We start from the raw sequence: 8,048 nt of genomic DNA, 5'->3' as shown, positions 1-8,048 counted from the left end.
GTTTGGTTGCGAGGGTCGTCGCGCCTCCCAGACTTACCCATACAGAGACGGCCAGTGATTCGACCATCCGGAACTAAGTAAGTAATTTTTGCATGTTAACACTAATTCACAGGTTTTTAAGTTATAATAGAAACTAATATTCAATCTCAATAACTTTGTGCAGGGATTGGGAAATGGTGATCCCAGGGAGTCACTCTCGCCGAGTAAACGGGATCCTGGGTCTTCTGTGTAGGGCAAACTACCCCAGGATGGTGAGGATCGATGGTGTTGTGCAGCCCGCCATGAAGTGGTCCCACTGGCACGCCGCCAGCGATCAGACTGATCGAGCTGGCAGGTGTTATAACAGCAAGGCCGACCGGGTGATGAAAGAGCTGTGGGTACGTGTTCATCGCACTATGCTGATAATAACATCACATTAATTGTATATTACTGACTGTATTTGCTTGTAGGATTACTATACCTTGGCGGAGGGAGTACGTAGGGAGGACGCGGATGACGTGGTGAACAGAGTCTGTGTTCACCGAGTGCAGGACCTCTTCTACGAGACAAAGCTCCTGTGCAGAAGAATTTACCATGCCCGCAGAGGAAACAGAGTCACCAGAGCGCAGGCAGTGCACCTGCCCCTAACTAAGGAGCAATACTTGACGGTAAACATGAGATTACATCGTCTGTGATTAATTGCACTGAAATTGATTTATGATTTGTCATGTGCTCGTGTACGTGCAGGTGCCTCCTGCTTGGTGTGCGGGGATGGACAACTGCTGGGAGGCCATTGTGGACATGTGGTTGAGTGAGGAGTACGAGCAATATCATGCCGTACGCTCACGTTGCCGTGCGATGATGTAGGGTTCCTCGCACAAACAAGGGCCCACTACCCTCAAGGAATATGCAGCCAGATATGTACGTGGATTTAATTTCGTTGTTGCTACGCTAACTTCTGAATGCATAATATCTTATTGTTGTGCTTCTTCCTGCAGACACGGTTCCACCCCGGCCAGGAGTGCGCCTCGTTCAAGGCATATGCCTTGGCACACAAGGGCAAGGCAAAGGACCCCGACCTCGTCTACAACCCGGAGGACCCGCCTGAGGCATACAGTAACCTGAGCGTGCACAGTCGCCTCAGCGAGTACACGGCGATGGCGAGAGAGATCCATGGGCCAGAATTTGATCCGAGCACCGCTGACCTCGAGGGTGACATCGTCATGAGGTTGGGACCAGGTAAGCCACACGGGAGGTACTATATGGGCAACAGCACCATAGACACGGCCAACACTCAGACACTCGCCCAGATTAGAGCCCAGAGCATGAGTTCGAGCCCGGCCATACGCCCACGCTCACAGCCCTAGGTGGTAGCACTCCAGGTTAGTTCTGTTGCATTCGTTGTCCATTCATTTTCTACCCGTTCTTTATTTGCATTCTAACTATGTGATAAATAATTGTAGGCCCAGATTGAAGCCCTGCAGGAGTCACAGCAGGCCTCACAGAGCCAGTTTCAGGCCCTCCAGCTATTGCACCAGGCCGAGTTGGCACAGGAGAGGGCGTGAGTGCAGGCCCAGCTTGAGGCCTTCCAGCAGTCGCAGAAGGCCTGGTACGAGTACATGGCCAGCTTTTCTCAGAGCATGGGCCAGCCTCCACCGCCTCCGCCGCCGCCGATGATACCGTTGGTGCCTCCACCTCCGCGCGACGGCACTCCTGTGAGTCACTCTTCATCTTGAAAGGCTTTTTCAGTTCAGATTGTGCTACAGTCAACACTATCATGTTAGAACCTAGAAGAGAGTAGGATACATACATGTATAAGTTAGATTATTAGTAATATTGTTCAGACCTTGAAAGGCATCATGTTAGGTTCTACATGAGTACATAGGTGTTTGCCCAATTCATGTTCAGTCTACTCGACCATGTGTGACGATATCTTGCACATAGAGGAGAACTAAACAGCAACTAACTTGATATGTGTTATCTATTATATGCCTATATATTGATGTCACTGTTAACTGGTCTTTCGAAGGAATATTTGAATTTGGCATACTACCTTATGATTAATTGACAAATATGTTTATTTTCTTTTGCTCCCTCATTCCAGGGACCTTCTACAGCTGGATCGAACAACGATCAAGACTTGGACTTGTCTCCGTTTCTCGGTAGGGCTCCGACCATGTGACAGGACCATGTTTCACTTGTTTGTATGTTGAACTTAGAAGTGGGTTGAACTTTGTGGACTTTGGACATGTTGATGGTGTTTGTGGACTTTGCATTGTGCTTGTGACATTTGTCGTAGCTATATGTTGGTTATAATGAGTGGATGTGACATTTGTGGACATATATGTGATATATATTGTCTATCTGTTGGTAACTGTGATATTCTGTTATAATTGTTGTTAATTGTGGCTGGATATGCACTGAAACAAACAAAAAAAATACTGTGGACAAGTTTTACCGAGTGTAACACTCGGTAATGGTGATGTTTACCGAGTGTTACACTCGGTAAAACAGAGAACAGAACCAAATTGGTTCTGATTCTGTTAATTTTGCCGAGTGTGCCATTTTTTACCGAGTGCCACGACCCCACTCGGATATATGTGCCATTTTTTACCGAGTGGAACACTTGGTAAACTATATTAGGAAAAAAATATTTGCGGAATTGTTTTAATCATGAAAATGGTTATCTGTTTACCGAGTGCTATGTCTAACACTCGGTAAACGACGCCGTTAACGGCAAGCTTGGGGACTGACGACCGTCACGTCGTAGTTGTTTACCGAGTGCCGGCGTAGCACTCGGTAAAATTTATTCTCCGAGTGCCCCGTTAGTTGACACTCGGTAAACTAACTTTACCGAGTCGTTGTTTACCGAGTCATGTTTACCGAGTGTGGCACTCGGTACAAAATTTACCGAGTGTTTATCCATATTTGCCGAGTGTTTATCACACTCGGTAATTAATCAGTATCCCGTAGTGTGTATAGTACTTGTTCCTACTCCATAGTAAGAAGCCATAATGCTCTATGGCTGATATATCACAGTAGGGTCTAGGTCTTGTAAAAACATCATCCTATTCATTCATGTACCATTGGTAGGGTTTGTTTGTAAATTCCGTAGTTGGCGTTTTGCTTCTGTCTTCCTCCAATCAAGAATCTCCCAATTTGATTGGTGTTCAGTCTTGCAATAGTTGAAGGGAAGATTCTAGGTAGTGTTTCAGCTTTTGCTTGTATATCTCTCTCACTTTATCTGATATCTACTATGATCAAACAAGTGGTGAAAAATTGAATTTTTTTAATCTTTGTACTTTGGACTTGATGTGGTTAAACCTAAAACTCCTACTCGTTCTTTCAGACTAGTTTCAGTACTCGTTCTCCAGCTCTGCAAGCAGGGCCAGTTTCTTGAAGCTGGGAAGTTCCAACAAAAAGTTACTGTTTACACCAAAATTTGGAAGGAGGATCTCAGCTCGAGAACTCCCAAAATCATGTCAGCAAGGAATCGATTGCATGCGGATCGGAACCAGTTGATTCGGATGCAGCTCTAGAATCGGCTTTCTTCAAATAGCGCCAGCAGATAACGACAGAGGCTATGATTGGCGCTGGGACGAGACATGCTGGACTCTACAAAAAGAGAAAGATTAGAGTCCAAATTATCTTAAATTAGGAATATTTTCATTTTATGCCAAAGGTTGTAACAAATCGTGCTTGAGTAGGATTCATGTTTAGACGGGTATAAATACCAAACCCCGGCTATTGTAAAAAAACAATCAATCAAATACAAGTCAATTACTTTTTTCGGCTCCGGCCACCCCTTAGGAGTAGGAGTAGAGTAGATCTCGGCGAGTTCTTCAGCGAGTACGGCTGCATCGATCCGGTCAACCTCCACTGCCTGTCTGTAAGTATCGCCATGGTTTATACCTCTGTTCGTATGGCTACATCGATCCGGTCGACCCCCACTGCGACTCTGGTATAGGCTAGTTATCGACTCTTGCCTAGTTCAAGTATGGCCTGTGTGATTCTGCCTCACACCCCACTGCTTGAACTAGATCAAGGTCAAGTTATCGGCTCTACCTTAGGATGGCAGTCTTTGGTAGATTCATTAAGTTACCGATATTGCTTATTGCTTTCATCGTTTATCTAATTACAGCAATATCACTCTGCCCGATTGAGATTGATTTGGATCGGCCTTATATCTTATTTAACCCATCGTTTGCTAATCTAAAGTTGATCTCATCTACACCTTAAACAATGAGTTATGCTTTAATCGGCTGTTTTATATCAATCTTAATCGTGCATAGCGTGCGGTTAAGGTATGTTTGATCTTGAGTAGATCTATTGGTTAGCGAGAACCATTTCATGGCCTGTTATCACGGCCTGTGGGATTCTGCCTCTCACCCCACTGTTAGCACCGTGGAGTGGGGATCGTTAGTTGGTAGATCCGTTCCTAAGAAGGCATGACGTTAACTGTGTGCTATGCCTAAATCGGCTGTTTAGCCGATATGGAGCGCTTTCATGAACAGTTCACATTACGAGAGCGTTGAAGTAGAGATAAGTTGAAAGATATGTTAGCCCCATGATCTTATTATTGTATTACGGCCTGCATGATTCTGCCTCATGCCCCACTGATATTAGTAATGAGTTAGGATCGTCGAGTCTATTGTTGTTTCTACGGCCTACATGATTCTGCCTCATACCCCACTGGTCATGGCGATAGATGAGATCTAACATGTTTATTAGATTTATCTTTATTAAATGGTTAAGTGGTGTTGAATTGTCTCTTTATAAAAAGGAGTTCGGTTACTTGTAATCATTGACTTAGTATAAACCGATCATCATTGATATCTTATTGCCATTGATTAATATTTGCTTAAATAATATTTATCTTGAATGATAATCGATTCTTCTTATACGACCCCATGAGCTTTAATCGATTTATTCTTATGAATATGCTAGAATCGACTATTTAGTCGATCTCCTCTCATATTGGCTCTCAGAGCCGCACATTCGGGACTGCCTGGCAACACCGGCACGTTTCGCCCTTAATTACTGATGAGCTTTCTCTCCTTGTCAATTGCAGGGTCAAATTGACTGGCACATCTCGGGAGGATTGCACAGGATCGACCACCCTTGCGCTGAAGCTAGGCGGATCTGCTCCATCGAGCGAACCCTTCTGGCTTGCTGCGTGTGTCCTCGGCACGGAGACGAAAATTCTATGTCAACACACATTTCTAGCACGCCCGGTGGGACACCACAATCGTCATGGCGGCTCACAACAATGACAACATCCTTATGGTACATTATGAAGACCTACCTAATGAAGATAAGGTTACCATCGGCAAAGCTACAGAAGAATTTCAGAAGAAGTGTTTGTTGTCCTACACCAAAACACGTAACAGCACAATTATTTAGAAATTTCCACTACCAAGAGTTCTACTACACGGGCAGACAGATACAGTCGAAGCTGAAGACAACCGTTTCTTTACGGAAGCCATAGACAAATCTGTTCGTGATGCCATATCAAGCCGCAATGAAGCTTTCATTGACGCATTTCACAACACCATGAAAGAGGCGATTCATGGAATTCCAATTGGTCAGGTTGGATCGACTTGTTACAACATTCCAGATCCGTCGACTCAAGGGACTAATCAAGTCAGTACCAGCCATCAAGAAGCAGCACCAGCTGGTAATGGTGACGTTCAGATACTTCAAGGTTCATCTGAACAAACTCTAGGTACTACTATGAATCAGATACAGTACAATCCTGGACCGTCAATACAGCATGTGCAACAGCCGGCGGGGCAAGGTCAAAATCAAGTGATCAATTTTGGCACATCAGGCCATATGTCGTCGTCGGCTCAAAAAATAGCACCATCAATTCAAAGGATCCGTAGAGATATAGATCCTTATGTCTCTAATCAGATACTTCAAGCAGCGAGCCAGCAAAGGACCCAATAGATTGAGATTCCACAAGGCTATCACTATGGCACGGATTATAATACCCTCCACATGATGCCAAATCCAGGATATCAGGGCACGCGGGATTTCAATCCACAGATGGGTCAGCAAGTACCGAGAAACCCAAATCTGCAAGCTGACGAGTTGCTGCTGAAGGTGACCGAGATGATGAAGAATTAGTTCGGTCTGAAGCCAAAGGGGTTGACCATTTCGTACAAACGCCCATATCCAGAATGGTATGATTTGGTCGCTCTTCCTACAAATTACAGGCTCCCAGAGTTCGCCAAGTTCACCGGTCAAGATAAGTACAAGCACAATAGAACATGCCAGTCAGTATCTTACACAATTGGGCGAAGCATCAGTTGAGGATGCCCATCGGGTTTGTTTCTTCTCCTTATCCCTATCAGGGCCAGCCTTCACTTGGTTCTCGTCACTACCAGTCAACTCCATTGCCAATTGGGCTGACCTGGAGAAGAAGTTTCATACATATTTTTACACTGGGACTAGAGAAAAGAAGATCACCGATCTGACAACCATGAGACAGAGGACTAATGAATCGGGCACTGAGTTTCTTCAAAGATTCTGAGAGACTAGGAATTTGTGCTTCTCATTGAGTTTGGCCGATGATCAGCTAGCTGCTTTAGCTGTCCAAGGAATGCTGCTAATGTGGAAGAAAAAGCTGCTAAGACAAGAATTTGATAACTTGGGTCAATTGGCTCAACGAGTAGCAGCGCTCAACAGCCAATTCCAGAGTATGCGTAGAGACACCCGATTCCAGAAGAGTACCACCGTAGCCGAAGCTTATGATCCATACTCAGTAGATGACGGCTATGAAGATGAAGAAGAGGAGGTTGCTGTAGCTAAATAGAATTGGGGCAAGAAGACAGTAATGGTGCCAAATCTTTGGGGAAGAGGAGTCAAGGAGAGCTATGACTTTGATGTCATGAAATTGGACAAGCTCTTTGACTTCTTACTTGAGAAGGGCCAGATCAAATTGCTGGACAATCATGTTATGTTGCCCCCTGAACAGTTGAAGAATAAGAAGTTCTGTAAGTTCCATAATGCTACTTCTCATTCCACCAATGAATGCAGAATTTTCCGGTAGCATATACAGAGAGCTATTCAGCAAGGAAGGCTCAAGTTTGATACACCTCGGAAGATGAAGGTGCATGATAATCCTTTCCCAGGAGATCAAAATATGGTTGATGTTGGGCTATTCAAAGGAAAAACTAAGGTCCTAACATCGACCAAATCGAGAGAAACGGGAACAGTTGATCCCAAAATGCAAATATCGGCTGATGAATATAGAGAGATTAGAAAACGTCGTAATCAGCAGAGGAGCCGATATGAGCAGGGGGAAACGTCAAAAGATGGAGCGACAAAGCCGTGAGTTACATCTTGGATCCTGTTGAATAAGTGGCAGCGGCAGAAAGAAAAATATTATCAGTAATGGATAGAGGATCAAGAATACCAGCGTCAACTCGAAGAGGAAAGGTATGAAAGGAAGCAAGCTGAATTGCACTAGAATTGTCCTTTCTTCAGATACTGCTGGAACAAAGGTTTGAAATTGCCTACCAGACATGACTGTCCGAAATGCAGCAATCAATATTGGGAGTTTAGGCAGTCTCAAATCAACCGCCGATCTATCCATGCCCAGGATGCATATCATCATAATAACAAGGATCGGCGCTTAAAAAATAAAAGTATTCATGATCGGCTGGGGAAAAAAGTTGTTGACCAAGACTAGGCTGATCATAAAGAAGGAAGCAACCAGAGGGAACATGTTTGGCAGGAAGGCCAATGGTGCCCCAGAGGTTTAACAAGAAGCCAGAAGAGAAGAGTGCAACGCCTAAGGAATAAGGAGATAGAGCAGGCTCAGCCATCCGATAAAACTCAAGTGTGGCGTACCAAGAAAATAGCTGATAAGAAGCAACCATCGGCTAATATCCAAATGGCTTTTCTGTTGCCATCATAATTCAGAGCTCCGGCAGATCAGGAAGTTTACTCAGACTTCGATGAATCAGATTATGAAGAGATGGGTGCCAAGTTGACGGTTACCCACCAAGCGATATTTGATAAGCCAGTCAAACATCGGCACTTGAAGGCTTTATACATGAAAG

Source organism: Miscanthus floridulus, chromosome 15 (genome assembly GCF_019320115.1).
Source record: "Miscanthus floridulus cultivar M001 chromosome 15, ASM1932011v1, whole genome shotgun sequence".
Taxonomy (NCBI): Eukaryota; Viridiplantae; Streptophyta; class Magnoliopsida; order Poales; family Poaceae; genus Miscanthus; species Miscanthus floridulus.
The sequence above is the reverse complement of the archived record's forward strand: the minus strand, read 5'-3'. Positions refer to the sequence as shown.